Source organism: Heloderma suspectum, chromosome 5 (genome assembly GCF_057233095.1).
Source record: "Heloderma suspectum isolate Gila_16-S chromosome 5, 16-S_ref, whole genome shotgun sequence".
Taxonomy (NCBI): Eukaryota; Metazoa; Chordata; class Lepidosauria; order Squamata; family Helodermatidae; genus Heloderma; species Heloderma suspectum.
The window spans coordinates 205,506,093-205,525,809 of record NC_139462.1 but is presented as its reverse complement, the minus strand read 5'-3'; the positions used below and the strand labels follow the sequence as shown (position 1 = coordinate 205,525,809).

Below are 19,717 nucleotides of genomic sequence, written 5' to 3'. Positions count from 1 at the left end.
AAACAAGGGCAGGTATCAGCAGTGGGTCCTGCCAGGGTGCTAGAGCCCTGGCAACTACCCAAGGATGCCAGTTTCTGGCACCAGCCCTCAGTGGAGGATGGAAGCAGCTTGACAGGATAGTACTGGGACTTGTGTAACTTTCTCTACTACCCCCACCCCACCCCACCCCCACACGCACACACACACACTGTGAGGATAAAGCTGGAGGCAAATGGCAAAATTGGAAGTATCTTTTCTACAAAAACAAATGAATGATCCTTATTCAGATGTATATAAGCAACAATTACAGACATTCCTAGTTTACACTGTCCTTCAAAATGGTCTGAGCGGCAATACAACGCAGCCATACTTGCAACGGTAAAACCTCATCCCTTGCCAGCAGTCCACTTCTGTTGGTATCACTTCAGATCATTCAGGACTGACCACAGGCCACCATCTGTCTCTGACAACCTCTTCCGAAGTCCTAATTTGCAAAAACACAGTCCGCGTGTCACCCAGGGCAAACAGCCTCAAAAGGTCGGAGAGCCATCCAGCAGTTAACAACGCTTTTGCCAAATAAAACAGACCAAGTGATTGGTGTGCTCCCTTTTTCATTTCTTCACTTTTCTCTTACCCGAGCCAACTTACACAGAGAGTAAAAGAGCTCCTCGGCAAGAGAAGATTCCTCTTTCTCTGTGGGTTGTCACATGGTGGGGTAGGGGGTGGGAAGGCCTGCAATGTGCAAAACAGAAACCAGGCCCCATCCCAAACAAGGAAAACCCCACTAAGCAGATGCAACTGCAGGTCCTCCTTCCTCTTCCTTTTTAAAATTTTTTCAAGGATTACATTTGTTCATCTTCTCCCCCATATGGTATATACCTGTAAATAAAGAAATATGAATAGTTCAGCCGGCAGACGATGAAGAAGGAACTAGAAGAAAATGCAACTGCATCCAGCAGGGGAGCCCAAGATGTTTTGCTGCCTGAGGCAAAGGGCAAAATGGCGTCCCCATTCCATTTACAGATGCTGACCAGACTGGCTGCCTCCACTACACTTGCGGGCAGCAGGCTAGTGCAGAGTGCCCAGGGCCGGCTGTGTGGTACACATACCGTCCTGTCCTGCAACAAATTGTTGCCATTCTCTGCCCCCCAGGTTCTGCCACCTGAGGTGGCCTTCTCACTCTGCCTAATAACAGATATTTTCCCATCTGAGGTGAAGCAGCAAATAGCACCTGCACCCCTGCAGTCAAGGTACATAAGCCCAAGGATGCCACTATTTCGGCACCTGTGGCAAACAATCCCACTCCTAGGGATGTACGAAAATTCCGCCACGGATCTCGGGGAGGCCGAATGCCAGCGCATTTGGCCCCCCGAAATCGGTGGCGGAACGGCCTGCCACCCCCACCACCACCCCCGGGATGAGACTTACCTTGGGCGGATCTTCCTGGCGGCAGCGGCTCCGGCGGCAGCTCCGGCAGCGGTTTGGCGGTGGTGCGGCAGCGGTGGCTGTGGCGGCCGGTCTTCTGACCGGCCGCCACTGCTGCCATTTCCAATTAAAAACAAAACAAAACGTGATAGGCTACGTAAATGTTTACGTAGCCTATCATGGCTGACTTAAAACAACAACAACAACAACACGCGTACGCAAATGGCGGCGGCCATGGCCACCGCCATTTGCGTTCCTTATTTTGGCACGTCTTAGTCTACGTAAACATTTACGTAGACTAAGACGGCGAAAATAAGGGGAATGCAAATAGTGTAGCGTCCGCTACATTTACGTAGCCTATCACGGCTGACTGCAGGGACGCAAACGGCAGCGGCTATGGCCGCCCCCATTTGCGTCCCTGTTAGCCAGCGGCCAGATGTCCGGCTGCTGGCGGAGCCGGCTGGCGGCTCCGCAGAATCCCTGTGGAGCACAGCCAGCCGGCCAGGATTCCGGGGGGGGGGGAGGAATGGAGCGCCTCCCCCCCCGGCGAGGATTCCGGGGGGAGGGACTGAACACCTCCCCCCCATCCATAAACATAATCCGCGAAAGGTAAGTGACTTTCGTACATCCCTACCCACTCCTCTCCTGGGGAGTAAAGATTCAACAACTGCAGCAACAATAATTGCAAAGCATTTCCTGCATTTTCAACACACCCCAAAAATCTTCTTCAGGCAGCTGCCTAACAGTGCAATCCTATACATCTACTCAGAAGCAAGCCCGATTGAGTTCAATGGGACTTACTCCCAGGCAAGTGTGTAAGGGATTGCAGCCTTGCTGTGACTAAGGGCAAGGGTGGCTCCGAGGCACCTGGGCTGTCTTGCATGGGTGTAAAACCTGCAACTGGATTGTGGCCTGTTTCAGCCCTGGAAAATGCGGATTTCTGAACACTGCTGCCTATGACTTGATTTAGGACATTTCCCATTCACTTCTGTAGATTTACCAATCTTCCAGAAACATCACTCTAAACGCTGAAAGAAAAGATGCACTCTCTTTACGGAGAATGATGGCACAAAATGGATTATTCGATTATCCTTGTTTCCCACACTAATTCTCCAGAGCATAATTGGATTGCTGGCACTTGATGTGAGTGGACTGTTTCATCTCAAGATATTAATGCAGAGAAGGAAGGAAGGTATCAATAGGTCTCCCAGGACCTGCCAAAGAATAGCAGCAGTTATTTCTTGAGCTGTGCGCACAAAAGTCCTCTTGAAATTCTCCACCCTATTAGCGGGCAGAGAAATTGGAGGGCACCATTCACCATTTCACTGAATCTCTCCAGGAAGAGGAGAAATTCTTCAACAGTTTTTCAGGGATGGGTCTCATCATTTGTAGTGGCAGTAGCACAGCTTCTTTCTTTTTTCCAAAGGTGATTCTTTTTTTTCACAGCAAGGAGCAGCCACCATTTTTCATCCCCCACAATGCCCTGGATCTAGCCTCATTCTGGGTCATTGTGGGGTGGAAAAGGTACCCAAAAAATATAATAATGGTGAAGAAAATTCAGAGAAGATTCTGGCTTTCTTTTTCTGGGGAGTTAGAAAAAAGAATATCTGAGAAATGTGCTCAGAAAAAAAAGCTCTTCTGAGAAATTTTGACATAGCTCCAGTTATTTCTAAAAGGGCTGGGAGACACAATTGCAGGAGAACATGACATGAAATTGATTTTGTTGCAAATGTCTCTACTCTCTCTCCAGATGGGTTTTTTCTTTTGTTTTTTCTTTTGTTTTTGTTTCAAACAATATTTTTGACATTGTGTACAAGAAAGGATTGTAATTCAATTGCTCCATCCAAAATTAGATTATTCTGACATTGTTTATTCCATTTCTCATTCTACAGACTTGAAGAGGGACTAAGTACTGTTCTTAATTCCGTTTGTCAGTTTTTGATTCACTGTTATTGCAATGTACTAATTGCTGTCTTTGGATACATTGCTTTCTCTCCTCAGATGCTGAAAAGAGGAGATTCTATTATCATTATACATTATGCAAAATAAGCACATTTTCATATATCTTTATTTCATCTATTTTAATAATTAATGGATTCTGCTTTTGCTGCTCACAGGGAGATGCAAGGAGCTAAGCTGGGCTTAGAAATGAAGTCTTGCCTCCTTGCCCAATGGAAATCTTTGACAAAGTAAAAAAAGAGATATTCAAGCTTGTAGCATCCATGAACAAGGATGACCACCTTAGTTCATCTTGCTGATAGATCCCATGTTGAGTTCTCGTACAATGAAACTGGAACATGCACAAACTTGGGTGTCCACTCACACACATTCAGCCAGTTGGGAGGAAGAGAGGTGTAGACCATTATTTGGGTGGGGGGGTAGATTGTCCCTACCAGGAATGCCATGGGCCAGATAACATCAGTGGGTGTGGCCATGCCCACTGACATCATCACCCTGGTCCCTGGACATTTCAGTCCACATGGCTGAAATATGAGTGTAAACATCATTAGCTGAGCCAATCACATGGGACTTTCCCATCCTTCAAGTGTCACATGTGTGTGTGCGTGCGTGCGTGCGTGCGTGTGTTGATGATCAGAAACAAGGTGCTGGTATTCACACCCATACCTCAGCCACGTTGGATTACACCAGAAGGAAATGATTCCTATGAGGCTGTAAACATGTGTGAAGGGTGTGGGTTATCAGCTGGATTATAATGAGCTAAATTCTGGTTTCGGCATATGCCACAGCAGTTACATGACCACCTCTTTGCCTTTGCTGAGTGAGAGTTACCACATGCTGGTATATTTCAGAATATGTTGAGAAGGCAACGTACACTTATATTTATTCAGGCAAACATTTTGTGGAACAGGGAGTTCTTTCACTGGCTAATGTTTTCTTGTTCATTCCTTGTTTCCAGCGAGTTTTCTTGTTCTTCCTTGTTTCCAACTAGTATTACTTGCTCTGATCCAAAGCCTTTGATAAGGTCATGAAAGAAAGAAAGAAAGAAAGAAAGAAAGAAAGAAAGAAAGTGAAATAAGTAAGTAAAACACTATTTCCTCCAGGATGCATAGCATAAATGACCCCCCTTTCCGTTGTAATAATAACACATCAGCAACTCTTCCTTCCCCACTATTATGCTAGGGTAGCTGAAGTTAACCATATTTCTTTTGCATTTTAAGGAAAAAATCAAGTTGATTCAGATCTAACATTGGGCTGGAGGTTGAAGCTAGACAGCACTTTATCCATCAAACGAGAGTTCAAAGTTTTTAAAGAAATGCCAATATAGAGTCGTTGTTTTGCTGGGGGGGGGGGGCAAAATGACCCAAACTTCAAAAGGGAACAAGTCAAGTCGTTGCATAGAAGTTTCCTTAATAAATAAACATTTGAATCTGAAAGGAACATTTTCACCTTTCTGGGCTGACAGCAAAACATTGCAACCTCTCCATTCAGATTTTATGCAGTAATTACTTCCTTCAATGCAGAAAGCTTTTCTACCCCAATAAAATTAAATATAAACATGCTTTCTAAATATATTAAAGGGGGGGATCTCCATCAAAGCTCTAGTGTATGCTCAGGATTCACAACAGTGATCCTCTGCTTACTTAACCCAGACAGCAATATTTTTCTTCTCTTAATTCAGTTCAGTGTATCGCTTTGATTTAGAAAATCCCAACATTGTGGCAGCTTGTAAAGATGTGAGTACAGTAGTTAGTAAAAGCCTGCTTTGAGTTAAAGAATGTTGGAGAACTTTGGCACATTAAGAACAATGAGAAGTCTGGAATCTTTTGATCTCACGGCCCACTCAAGAGCAGAGGCGGTGGCTCATCATGGCATTTGGCATATCAGCCATTAGCTAGTGTAATGGAACAAGCTGACCCCTTGCCCCACTTTTTAGGTCTGGTACCACCAGCACTGGGACAGCCTTTGATGCTAAATTGTCCATTTTTTTTTCTGGTCAACCCCTGATTTCACCACTCTGAAGGCAAAACTATGTTATTGTTGTAAGCCACCTTGGGAGGGAGGGCTTCTGTCCTGAAAGGAGGCCAAGAAATATTTTAAATAAAGAAATAAATAAAACTATGTTTTATAATGCATAAAGGGTGGAAGGGATGGCGGCAGAGGTAGGCATGGTTGGGCACCTGCCCAGGGTCCACCCTTCAGCAAGGGGCCCCTGGAGATGCTCCTCCTCTTCATCATGCAACCTGCTTCTTCACCTGCCTCTCGCTCTGGCCCAGACAACGGTGGTGGTGGGAAGGAGGAGCAGGAGGTGCCAAGGCCTACTTGCTCCCTGGCTCTCTGCCTCTCAAGCAAGCAAGTAAGTGGAAGCAATGATGGGAAAGAGGAGGAGGAGCAAGAGCAGCTGATGATAATGGCGGTGAGAAGGTCGACTCACTGAGGGAGGAGGCCCATTGAGGCTGTTTTGCCCAAGGGTCCTCAAAAAGCTGGTGCCAGCACGGCAGGGCACCAGCCCAAAATGACAGCCCAAGAAATCTTGCTGCCAGAGACAAAGGACAAGATGGCGCCTGCCCCTGTTCCATATAAGAATAAGAAGTCGACAGGATTGACAGCATGCCCCAAAGCACCTGAGGGGAGCAACCTAGGTCAGGGGGCTCAAGGCAGGCTGCATAACACACCCAGCTCTGCCCTCCAACACCTCATAGCCCCTCTCCATCCCCCCAACATCTGCCACCTGAGGCAGCCACCTCACTCTGAACAGGAAGGCCAGCCCTGTCCCCAAGTTGAGTTCTCTTCTGTGGTAGGGATGTCGGAGAAATCCCCTCCCCCGGGACTTTGGCCCATTCTTATCTTGTGCAGCCCAACTTGCTTTACAGCAAGTCAGGCAAGTTCGTGTTTTTCTGTATTTTTTAATTTGTGCAAAGAGCCACAAATTGTGGAAATTTGCATAATTTGCACAAATTGTGGCTGAAATTTGTGAAATTACACAAATTGCAGCCATAATTTATGGAAATTTGCACAAATTGTGGCCACAAATTTCTATATGTGCAAATTATGGCTGGCTCAATGGAGTTCGGAGGAAAAGCCATGGCTCAGCCTGTTAAGGCAAGCTGAGCCAAGCACCCTGCAAAACTCTGTTGAGCCAAAAGCAAGACAGAGTTCCAAGCAATGGACATCCCTACTCCTTGATGACATGTAGTGCAACTTAACCCAGAACCTGTTCTGCAATCATGCTATGCTTTCCCCTGCCCCCTCCGCCCACACTTCATCTCTGCTTGCTGCTGGCACTCACAGAAACATGCAACCTTTATGACATCTAGGAAGTCTAATTACATGCTATGGATGGGTAGAAATGGACACAGGACTGTCATTTTCAGCAGCAGCCTCATGTTTCTTGTAAAGTGTCATTCCCTCTTGACAATAGGAGAGCCGGGTGAAAGGAAGACACCTCTCCCATTCTCTCTGGTTTTCTGTGGCTCCCGTTGCCTCACATAAGCAGTGAATTGGAGACCACGGCTTAAACCATGTAAGCTACAATTTAATATGAAAAGGAGGGGAAATGGGGCACGGTGAGTCAGCTTTATCTTTGGGGCCTATACGCCTAATCCTATCAGCCAGTGATTCACAGAACTGAGCTGCTATGGGCTAATTGGTTTGTTATGACTGGGGAGGAACAACTGTGCCTTTCTGTGATCACATCTCCAGTGCATGTACTCTAAATCCCCTTGACTTAGTGGGACAAAGCTCATGTACTTTGGCACAAGAGTGCAGGGCTTATGCATAAAGCAATGCTTCACGGGGCTCCAATGCCCATGCAGAGCTCAGTTTGCACAGGAGTTATCCATTTCCAATTGCACGCTACCTACAACTCTATCCTGGTGAAGCAAGAGGATGGGGAAGCACATGCAGGGCTACTCCAGTGCTAGTTACAACCTGGAGGAGCCACTTTTGTTCAGGAGCTGGGACTTCCTTTATTTCAGGGAAGAAATAGAACCCTTCGTTCTGTCAGGCTACCCAGAGGGTGGGATTCAAGACCCGCAGCCTCCCCACTTTCTCCAGCTCTTGTGGAGGTCATGGGGTGTCAAAACCTGGACCTCCTTGTAGTGCTCGTTGACCTGCTTTTTCCTTTCTCCCTGTCCTGCAGAAGCCGCCCGCCCCTTTTCACATGCCTTCAGCTGAGAAAAGCCTTCAGTTCCCATCCCCTGCACTGCACTCCGCCGCAGCATCCTTCCGGGTAAGGCAGCCTTTTTCTGGCCTGTGACCACAATTCCAGCCCAGGGCTTCATTTACTCCTGGTGACAGCTTCTTCACCCAGACAGCATCTGAGATGGCAGGAGGGCGGTCGTGTATGCATCACCCCAAAAGGGGACAAAAGTGGAATTTGTTCTGCATAAAATTGGCATATACTAATGTGCATACAGAATAGATGCAATTTTAGAAATGATTACCATCATTCAAATAGAATTCCAGTACATCCCATCACTGCAGGGAAGACTGTGACCAGGTGTCCTGTGTTCCTGCTCAGTCTGCTGTCTGGGTGCTAACTTGGGCCTGGGGAACCTCTGGCCCGCAGGCCAGATACAGCCTGCCTGGCTTCCCCATCTGGCCCATCAGCTTCTCTCCAGGCCTCCTTTTCCCACTGCTGTTCTACAACCTCTGGTCAGCTCTGCTAATCAGATATTACGACCTTTCCACGTGTCCTTTCTCACGGTGTACCACAGGAAGACAGCGAACTATCCATGGGGGAGGAGATTGCTCTCTCATTCCATGGGAAGCTCCCTGCCTTTCCATGTGGGGCATGTGTGAGTGTGTGTATGTGTGCGGGGCAAGCATGGAGGGAACCGCATAACAGCAGTGAGGCTGGCCCCATCCTTTTTGGGCTGCGGTCTCGCCCATTACTGGCATGTGAGCCCCAGTGTGCTTGCCTGCAGCCAACGTGGCCCTCAGCCCAGAAAAGGTCGCCCCTCACCCCCGGCCAACTGTTGATGGGCAGCTTCAAGGCCCTTGCTGCTCTCCCTTTTATGGCTCTTTATCTTGGGCTCCAAGATCACCGCAGATGGTGACTGTAGCCATGAAATTAAAAGACGCTTGCTCCTTGGGAGGAAAGCTATGGCAAACCTAGACAGCACAGTAAGAAGCAGAGACATCACCTTGCCGACAAAGGTCCACATAATCAAAGCTATGGTTTTCCCAGTAGTAATGTATGGCTGTGAGAACTGGACTATAAGGAAGGCTGAGCACCGAAGAATTGATGCTTTCGAATTGTGGTGCTGGAGAAGACTCTTACGAGTCCCCTCAGTCAATCCTAAAGGAAATCAGCCCTAAGTGCTCATTGGAAGGACAGATACTGAAGCGCAAATATTTTGGCCACCTAATGCGAAGAGAAAAATCTCTGGAAAAGACCCTGATGCTGGGAAAGACTGAAGGCAAAAGGAGAAGGGGACAGCAGAGGATGAGATGGCTAGATAGCATCACTGATGCAATGAATATGGACTTGAGCACGGTCCGGGAGAGAGCGCAGGACAGGAAGGCCTGGCGTGCTATGATCCATGGGGTCACGAAGAGTCGGACACGACTGAACGACTGAACAACAACAACTATCTTTAAGGCACACTTGGACCGGGCAGTCCTTCAAATCAAAGACTGTCCTCTGACAGCCTTTCAAATAGAGGATTGTCCTTTGGCAGCCCTTCAAGGAGAAGGCTACCTTCTGTAAAATGGGACACAAGGCCTCCCTAGACAGCAGCCCATTGACCTCAGCCACAAGATACTGCTTTGTGCCCTCAGTGATAAGGAAGAACAGGAGGGTGGGGCTGTACATGCCAAGATCATTCCCCAGTGGAAAAGACAGCAGGGCAGAGCCTTCAGATGTGGAGCTCCATGCACACAATGGACTTGGGTTCCTGGACGTAAGGTGTGTGGCTCTAAATGCTAACTCTTTGTCTCTGACCTGGACTCCCTGTGAGTTCTGACGAGCAAACACAGCGAAAGCAATCCACGCTGCTGAATAGCTTGTCTGCTGAGCTAATTTCACAGCTGCCAAGTCTGCTCTGCACCATCTGTTGAGTCCTAGTAGAAGTGTTTGTTCCTGCTCCTCCTAGGCTCCACACACTCCCTTTAGCCAAAAAGGTGATATCAGACTGGGATGAGAAAGAAATGTTTAAAGTGGGGCAGGGGGAGCCCTCAAATAAATGTCTGGCAAAACAGAATGCGAAATCGAGCCTATCAAAAAGCTGCGAACAAACCAAGAACCAAATTAAGTCTGGAGTTAAGCTTGTGTTTTAAAAGTCTGGCTACTTACAACTGGCCACTCTTTCTTTAGAAAGGGCAGCCGTGGGAACCCCTGATCCAGACTGGGACCCCAGCATGGAGGAGGGCGATTTAGCCTTTCCTCACTGTGCTGTTTTCCCACCAAAATTCACCCCCCAGAATTTGCTGTTTTGCTCTTTGGAAGCCAATAGCACCCCATGGAGTTTGGCCCTTCGGCCTTCCTACCTGATCCCTAACAATCCCTTTGATTTCAACAGGATTCTGGAAAACATAATTTCCTCTGGCTTGTGTCCGGTGCATGCATCTTTCAGGATAACAAAACCTGAACTGGTCATGCTGATGTCATACAAATTAATACACAGATCTTGTGATTCAATGCCAGGACCGCTGCCAGCTGCTGACCTAACATGAACTTAGAAAAGGCTACATTTTCTTAGAAAATCCAATAAAAAGGAGGGTTATGAAAGGGTTTTAAATGGAACGATTGTAAAAGAAAGGCAGCCACAGTCAAGGGAGAAAGGGAAACGCTGAGGCGCAACTCAAAGAAATACTTGATTTGTTCACTTGGCTGGCACAAAGAAGGATTGCAGTCTTCGCATAAATGATAACATGATCTTCGGACAAATGCTGTCTTATCAGAGAGCTCCCTGAATTCCTCCTTTAAACCAGTGTAATTTTCTTGGGGGACAGTGTGGTGCCAGTAGGAGTTGTGTGGGTGACACGAAACCTTTAGCCATACCATAAACAGAGCCTGGGGGATTAACACGGACACAATGTGGTCATTCTCATGTTTCTTTATGTGAGCGTTTTCAACCCTTTTACACAGCAGGTGCCCCAAAGAGCCGGTCTCAGCACTTGATGTGTAGACTGCAATGCTGGGGGTGGGGGATGTGGCGCCATATTAAATCTAGAGTGGCATCCAATGTTCTCCTGTTTCTCCTTTGGGGGCAAAAGTAGTATTTTCAGGGAGACCAAATTAGTTACAGACACACACACACACACTTATGAGAACTGTTAGCTTTTTCTGGCTCTTATTCACTGCTCTTTGTTTTCCTTACCTGCTGCTTGTTCAGTACCATTTTTTCCCTGGTGAGGACTCCTTTCTTCTTCCTCCCTCCCAGCCAGTCATGGATCATGTAGTGAGCATGATGGCGTAATAATGCTGCACAGTGACTTGGATTTAGGTAGGTATTGATGTCACTGACAGCAAACAAAGCTGATTCAGAGTGAGGACAATCTTTTCTGGACTAGTCAGGTGAGCGATCCTAGTCAATCAGGGACTATGTAATGAACATTCATTGAAAGAACATGTGAGGGGTCACAGAGTTGTGCAGGTTTGCTCCAGCCCTCACCACTGACATGCCCAGTGACCACACACCCCTTGACATCCATGTATTTGGAACACATCAGAACACGTTCTACATGCATCTCAAAGTATCCAAATGGAGCTGTTCCATGCAAAGGTGGAACAACCCGGCCCAACCAAGGCCCCTCTTTCATGGAGGTGCTCTATGTACATATATTGGTAGGAACACAGAGCCCTTTCAGATGCTGTCCAAACACATGGAGGGGTGGGGTATATAACCACCTGGTGTTCTCCTTCATTCTTTCAATATGTGGGGGTTGTCTGAACCAGGGATGCATGAGAGATTTGTTACCGTCATTGTGGACCAGAATTTACCCAGTTTGCACAACCAGGGGCTGAACGCAGACCCAAACACTATCTGTGGTCAAAGTCTGCACATTTCTGAGCTTGCAGTGTGATCTGCAGAACAAAGAAAATGTAGTAAAAGTACATGTAGTTGTATACATTTGGATAATGTGTATACAAATGCACAGTTTTGAAAAATGCACACAAGCACACTTTAATCGATGGGAGAACAACGCGTACATTTCAAAAATGTAAAATTAGAAAAAAATATGCAAGAAATGCATGGATTCTCATGCTAAAAGGGGGGGGAGTTTGCAGTGTGATATAGATGCAAGTTGGAATGAGCTTGTGGAATTCAGGAAACTTGACATGTTTGTGTTTTGCTGATTCGCATGCCCCTAGTCTGAAACCCGCTGAGGGCAAATGAAGCCTATTCAATTATTCAATACAACACTTCCTCAACAGAAACACTTTTGTTCCCTTTTGCAACAAGCCCTGAAAAATCACCAAAAAAGGGAGATGCCTTTGGGCGTCGATGAAAACAATAATGAAAACCACCTCCTTCAGCTTGCCCCCAATCCAGCTCTATTCCTTTCTCCATCCCTGGGAATATGGCAGCATATCCCAGATTACTTGTATGCCCCAGGGAAAGGAAAGCTCAGAGAATGCTCAAAGGGCACAGGATGCTTTTAGATAGCTAAAGCTAAGTAGGTCACCGCTTGATCGGTTCCGGAATGGGTGCCTGTTTTGAATCCAAATGGTTAATCAAAAGGAATAAGCACATAAATGCACTACATTAAAATTCTAGATAATTTCTAATGTACGCACACATGGCCACACGTACTTTAGACTGAAGCTAGCTAGACCCGGTATGCATCAGCTATGTTCATTGTCATCTAAGCATATTATTTAAGCTCAAGACTTCAGTCACCAGAGGCCTCTTTCGTTCCACCTTCTCCCCTACCTCTCCCCACCTAGCCCTGAGATAATTTGTAATCTGGGGCTCTGCAGAGGGGACAGCTGTGAACATGGGCCTCCCATGTACGCACATGTTTGAGCTCTGCTGTACATGCCAGAAGGCCAGGCAGGGAGACAGAGGGAAGGAGAGAACTGATTTTGCACTACTTGGGTAGATGACATGGATTAGACATGTAAACCATCTGGGTTGCCTGACCCCTATAAACCCTGAGAGACAGTAATTTATGTTGTAACTCCACTCAATAAAATCTTTACCGTTATCAGTAAAGTTTCAGAAATGGCTATAGCTTGGGGGAATCTTCTCATTTTTGATAACTTTCGGGAGAGGCTGCTTTTGGTTTTACGGCAATGTCTTTTCTTCCATCAGCAAATACAGTAAATCCCTGGCTATCTACTGTATGCCCTTAAGGGACAGCTTCAGCCGAAAATGATTAAGTCCACATGTAGCCAAGGGTATATAAGTCCCCACTAATTAGATAAACTTTAGGCACTGTTTAGAGCACTAGTTGGCCCAAAAATATTTTAAAGAGTTCGGCTTCTGCAAAGACACACGCAAAATCTCTTGGAGCATAATTTATGCTGCTGACAGCAACAGCATATATAACATTAGGAAGTCTGGTTTTAATTCATGTAATATTCTTGGGGAGGTGGGTGGCTTAGCTAATAAAGCTGATCTTTCACCTTTAGAATCAGAATGTGTTCCCACATGTTGAAACACGCCTGTATTTAATTTGGATATTTCTGTTTATAATGGTTACTGCTGCCCAATGAGAACTGGAATTGTATGTATAACACAGGCTGGCATGGAAGGGGGTGGGGAAGAACCAGGGAGACTGGGGCATCAAAAATGTTTTAAGTGTCTAATGGAAATACAATAAATGCTGAAAGTGGCAAGCTACTGGTCTGGGATGAAGGTACGTGAACAGGGAGTAATGGGAGTTTTGGAAAGAGCCGGGGGGCGGGGGAATCACTGCCCTTCAGGTTAGGGTCACTCCCATATGGGCTGTGGGATTTAGATCAAAGGCCTGTCTTGCTAAAACATCATGTCTTCAGCTAAGAATGAATCAGGAACTTTGAGATATGGCAAAAACAGCACTGCTTAGCTTTGTGTTCACGGGATCACACTGTAGATAGTACAGAAGCCCTGTCCTACATGCATTTCCTTAGAAGTAAATAAGTGTCCATTTTCAACCTTAAAGTGGTTGGGAAAGTGAGACAAAAGAAACTGCAGAAAGTAAAAAACATTAATATATTTCCTTTTCCTTTCTTTTTTTCCCTTTTTTTTTAACACTATGAAACATAATAGTCATGGAGTTGGATCCAGCATCTGCCTTCTGTGGACAGAAAGGCGCTACTCAGGGAAGGAGCTACCACTTGGTTTTCAGGAATCCCCCTCCCCGTCCCAAGACACAGCTCATACTATGTAGTATTTTCAGTGGTCTGAAAGGGTTGCTGTGAAGGGGTGGGAAAGTCCACCAGCCCAGTCTTATGTGCCTAAACTGGGACCCAACCCATGCAAATTAAAATGCCTAGCACCACCATTTTCAAAATGTCAGACCACCACCCCCTACATTACAGCCCCAGTCCAAAGCAGGGGACCCTGCAGGTGCTTTTAGAAGAAGAAAATTGCATTGGGAGATCCAATAATGAATATACCATGTAACATGTAGTTGAGCCCTCTGATTAAAGAGTCTGGGGTACATTGTCTTTCTCTGTTACCAAAAACAGAGACAATGCCATCCTATCAACATTACAGAATTAAGTAATACTGTGTATCTTTGGCATTTGCATAAAGAAACACAGTTTATGAAGTATGCAGGTATGAAGAATGACCATATTTTGAAATACAGGGCCTCCATATATATCAGCGGTGCACAACCTTTTCAGTCTTGAGGGCCATATTGGATGTCTGTTGGGGTGCAAGAGCCACACATGTATCTCTTTGTACATACTTCTGCACACATGCATGCACATACACATATAGTGTACATGCAACACATACACATACACACACACACACTACTCACTCTCTCATACGCACCACTCAGTCAGTCAGTCAGTCACACCCACTATCTTGCTGAAGGACCCTGATGCTTCACACTCCGTTAACTGAAATAGTTTCCAGAAAAGAATCCAGGAAGAAAGAGGAAAATGCTCTAAGAACAGTCAGGGTTCATGCCATAGAAGCCCTGCTCCAACACAAGAGCATCCTAGGAAGCAGGCAGGACATTCTAGGAATGCTCTAGGGACGTTCTAGGAATGAGGACCTTATGGCAGGAATGATAAAGTCCATTCCTTGTACGTTTTTCCTTTTTTTCCCCCAGGGGTCTCAGAGGCTGCCAGCCAGACAGGGCTTGGGGGGGCTGTCTGCCCTGATATGTATTATCCACAGTTGTATTATTCTAAGCTAAAGGGTACAGTTTTAAAACAAGCTGTGTATTTATACTAACCCTATCAGCCTAGCTACCTTGGTAGGAAAGACAATTGCAACATTAGGCCATATTGTATACATTAAAATTATAACCAATCCATTCAGTTCCTTAGTTCACCAACAAGGTTTCCAGCTAAAATCTAAGCTGCGACCCAGCAAACCATTGTTGCTTGCAACTGAACTTCTGCTCATTTCCTCATCAATGAAGCACTGGGGCTGCATTGGAAAGAACTCACTTGCAATTCCATTTTAACTGCAGGCTTAAGAAGAGGGTAGAAGGGGTGCCCCGATATTATATTTCATCTTTAAAACATTGCATGTGTAAATAGAAATCATTATGATTCTCAGCAGCGGCAGCATAAAAGGATGAAAGGAAAGAATAGAATAAGGAATAATAATGATGGTGGTGAAAGGATGAATGACCTAGGATCCAAATCCCTTTGCATACTAATATATATATATATATATATATATATATATATATATTTCTAATAATAATATTGAACTCTGTTGGTGATCTCTCTCGTGGAAATAAACTTGACCCTAAATAAGACATAACACTAAACAAAGATCAGAGGAGGACGCTGAGGAATTTAGCTGCTGGGTTCTTCCCTGGTCCCAGCCTTACTGTTCTGAAGGGGGGTCTGCCACAGCCTTTCATCTTCCAGGCTCTTCGATTGTTTTCATCCCAGGAGGAATGGATGTAGCCTGGCCAAGCAGAAGGGTAACACAGCATTCTTTGATTTCCTGTAACTAAGTTCCTTTGGTGCAAAGCAATGGCTTTTTGTGTTCCCCTGTTGTATCTAATGTTTTGGAAAAGGATATTCTCCTCATTAGTATCATATGGGGTCAATTAAGTTGACTAACTTGGTTGGCAGAAATCCAGTTCTGAAGAATTCAAGAAGTTAGCCATGCTGGGTCCTTGTTACTTGACCTATAAGCACAAGGCTGGCTCAAGAAGAAGTACTTGCAGTTTTTCTAGAGCTGCACACAAATAGGTGGTTGAAATTCCCCACCGTATTTGTGGGCAGAGAAATGTGGGTTCCCATTTCACCACATTTCTCCAGGGGGAGGAAATGTTTTTCAACAGTTTCTCGGTGGTGGGACTCACCGTTAGCCACAGCAGTAGCACAACTTCTTTTTCCCTAAGGGGTTTTTTGGTGTGTGTGTGTGTGTGTGTGTGTGTGTGTGTGACTCTGCAGCAGCGACTGTGTTGGCATCCTGGTCCCCATTTTGTAGGGCCAGTCCAAGAAATGTTGCTGCCTGAGACAAAGAACAAGATGGGACCTTCCCCCCCCCCCATTACCTGTGCAAAAGCCAACTGGAATGGCAGTTGAATCGTTCTTCAATGCTGATGATGGGACAGCATCCTCCACTGCATAGGAAGGCAGCAGGCTAGTTCAGGGGGCAGGTGGCGCATGGCTCTCTCCTTCAACACCTTGCTGTCACCTCCCAGCATCTGCCGTCTGAGGTGACCACCTCATTCTTCCTAACGGTAGGGGCGGCTCCATGCCATTTTGCATCCTCCACAATGCCCTGGACCTAGCATCATTCTGGGGAACTGTGCAGGAGAAATAGCATCCACCGCCCAAAAAATGGTGGAGAACAGTGTTTTGGCTCAGCTCTCATTTCACCTGGAGAACCATCGTATATTAATTGCTAATAGCAATCTTGGCTCCTGGTGCAATACAACAGTCAGTACTGGATGGGTGAAAATGAGTGACTCTCATAAAAAGTGTTTACTCACTTTCTGGATAGGTCCAAATCATGGCCTGTTTATTGAAGAAAAAGAAAAAGAGAACTAAATAAGAAAATGAAAGTAAGCACAAGAAGAGTCCAAACACTGGGTATTTTTTAGCCCCAATTCCAGCATAGGAAAGACGATACTGTCATTTCACATTACTACAAAGACAATAGCCCTGTTCAGGTGTTTCCCTGAACATGTGAGGCAAAAAGTGGTGGTGTGCACACTGATGCCACCCCAATGTCCCCATCTGTGCCTCCTCTACTATCTGAAGAGGCTTCAGTGCACGTTTGGGTGAATGCACTAAGAAGCTTCTGTGTGATTGGGAACTCTGTCTTATCACTTGCGTAGAAGCCCCCTTCAGACCTTTGCACTGAATGCACAAGAGTCTGAGTTGGAGGCTATGTGCGTGAGGACATTAGAGATACATTATATGGGGGTGGAGCTTGCATGTGTCCTCCACCCCTACTGACCTTTAGGCCTTGTGTGTTCAGGCAAACACTTGAAGAGGGCTAATATGGTGTCATGCAGATGCAAATAGGATACACACAAAGAAGAATATTTCAGCTGCCAAATAGTGTTTAGCTATTTTAAGACGCAACAGTAAGAACCGGACACAGAACTACCGATTGGTTCAAAACTGGGAAAGGAGAATGACAAGGCTGTATATTGTCGCCCTGCTTACTTAATTTATATGCAGAGTACATCATGAGAAATGTTGGGTTGGATGAATCACAGGTCGGAATTAAGATTGCCAGGAGAATTATCAACAACCTCAGATACACAAATGATACCACCCTAATGGCAGAAAGCGAAGAGGATCAAAAGAGCCTAGGGTTGGCGGAGAATTTCTCCCCGAAACTTCGGGGGGGCGAGCGCCAACGTGTTCGCCCCCCGAAGAAGTTTCGGGGAGAAATTCTCCGCCCCCCCGCCCCCCCCCCCGGGGACGGGACTTACCTTTCCCGAATGTCCCTCCCGGCGGCGGGTCTGGCCGGCAGTTCGTCAGGTCTTCGTCGGGGCGGGAGCGGCAGCCGGTCTTTTGACTGGCTGCCGCCGCCGCCATTCCAATAAAAGAAAAAAAAAACGCCCCCGTGATAGGCTACGTGACGATTAACATAGCCTATCACGGCTAGATTTGCAAAGTCAGCCGTGATAGGCTACGTAAATCGTCACGTAGCCTATCACGGGTGACTTAAAAAAAAAAAAAGCGCGTACGGCTAATGGCGGCCTCCATAGGGAGCCGCCATTCACGTTCCTTATTTGGTCGCTGTAGTCTACGTAAAGATTACGTAGACTACGGCGAAAATAAGGGCAACGCTATTTGCGTTACCCTTATTTTCGCCGTAGTCTACGTAAAGATTTACGTAGACTACAGCGACCAAATAAGGAACGCGAATGGCGGCTCCCTATGGGGGCCGCCATTTGCGTACGCGCTTTTCTTTTCTTTTTTAAAGTCACCCGTGATAGGCTACGTGACGATTTACGTAGCCTCTCACGGCTGACTTTGCAGATCTAGCCGTGATAGGCTACGTTAATCGTCACGTAGCCTATCACGGGGTCGTTTTGGTTTTTTTTAACTTTTAATTTCGTGGCCGGGTGAGGCGAGGCGCCTCCTCCCCGGCCTGAATTTTGGCCGGGCGAGGCGGGAAGCCTCCCCCCCCCTGGCCTGAACTTCGTGGGGAGAGCAGCGAAGCGCCTCCCCCCCACCACGAAAAGCTGCGAGACCAGGTAAGTGACTTTCGTGCACCCCTAAAAGAGCCTCTTGTTGAGGGTGAAAGAGGAGAGTGCAAAACCTGGTTTGAAACTCCACATTAAAAAAAACTAAGATCATGGCATCTGGCCCCATCACTTCCTGGCATATAGAAAGGGGAAGAAATGGAAGCAGTGACAGATTTCATTTTCTTGGGCTCCAAGATCACCGCAGATGGTGACTGTAGCCATGAAATTAAAAGATGCTTGCTCCTTGGGAGGAAAGCTATGGCACACCTAGACAGCATAGTAAGAAGCAGAGACATCACCTTGCCGACAAAGATTCGTATAATCAAAGCTATGGTTTTCCCAGTAGCAATGTATGGCTGTGAGAGCTGGACTATAAGGAAGGCTGAGCGCCGAAGAATTGATGCTTTCGAACTGTGGTGCTGGAGAAGACTCTTACGAGTCCCCTGGACTGCAAGGAGGTCAAATCAGTCAATCCTAAAGGAAATCAACCCTGAGTGCTCATTGGAAGGACAGATACTGAAGCTGAAGCTCAAATATTTTGGCCACCTAATGTGAAAAGTCACTGGAAAAGACCCTGATGCTGGGAAAGATTGAAGGCAAAAGGAGAAGGGGACGGCAGAGGATGAGATGGCTAGATAACATCACCGATGCAATGAATATGGACTTGAGCACACTCCGGGAGAGAGCGCAGGACAGGAAGGCCTGGTGTGCTATGGTCCATGGGGTCACGAAGAGTCGGACACGACTGAACAACAAAATTTTGTCATTCCACCAGGTGAAGATTCTCATGTAATATAAAAGCTGACATATTTCCACACCATCTGAAGTTTTTCTGATGAACGGTACAGCTATATCTCATTTGTTGGCTAAGGACAACATTCCACATCTACACATATTCAGATGCAATTTAGTAGCCCTCCCACTCACATGCTTGCACCAATCTCCTTCACACACACACTGCTACGTCAGGAAGTTATTCCACGCATTCACACAACCGTGTGTATGTTGAAATGGCCACATGGAGTGTTGGGTACTGAGAGATCATAAGTTGGGTTGATCTGCAAATAGGCATGCCTTACTGGTAATCAAAAAGATTCATGGACATATATTGGGAAGTAGGCATTATTCTCATGTTACAGAGGACGTTAATGCATACTGTGTTGCATCAGAACTTAATTTTTGAGTTGCTCTGCCCTGTAGTCCAACTATGCTTAGTCTCAAGAACTCAGTTGCTCAATAGCACTCAAAATGATTCTCTGGGGGCGACAGCCAATTAAAAAGAAATGCTGAGAAGAGAGTGAGCTGGCTGAATTCTTTTTACTTTCAGACTGACGGTAACCAAGCCTTGAAGTCTATATCTTACAAGCAGCACAAGCATACTTTTCAAGTAATGCACATCTCACGCAGGCATTCATGCAGCAGTGTTCCATGTGAATGGAACTGGAACATAAAGGAAGCTTTACGTACCTGGATATCTTGACAGTGGACACGGCTGTCAGGATAGTGCTTTCTGAGTTGACTTGTGCTGATTATATAGGAAGTCAATCCACTGAAAAATGGGGAT

At 46.2% G+C, this 19,717-nt stretch overlaps 1 long non-coding RNA gene across 1 annotated transcript in view; it reads right to left on the bottom strand.

The window, feature by feature from the left end:
- Window positions 1-213: 213 nt before the first annotated feature.
- The window catches only part of LOC146345111 (uncharacterized), a 217,334-nt gene continuing 197,830 nt past the window's right edge, over window positions 214-19,717 (bottom strand). Inside the window, exons 3-4 of the long non-coding RNA XR_014792625.1 lie at window positions 4,238-4,377; window positions 214-858 (exon numbers count right to left, since the gene is read on the bottom strand). This is a non-coding gene — a long non-coding RNA (uncharacterized LOC146345111). The remainder of the gene's footprint in view (window positions 859-4,237; window positions 4,378-19,717) is intronic.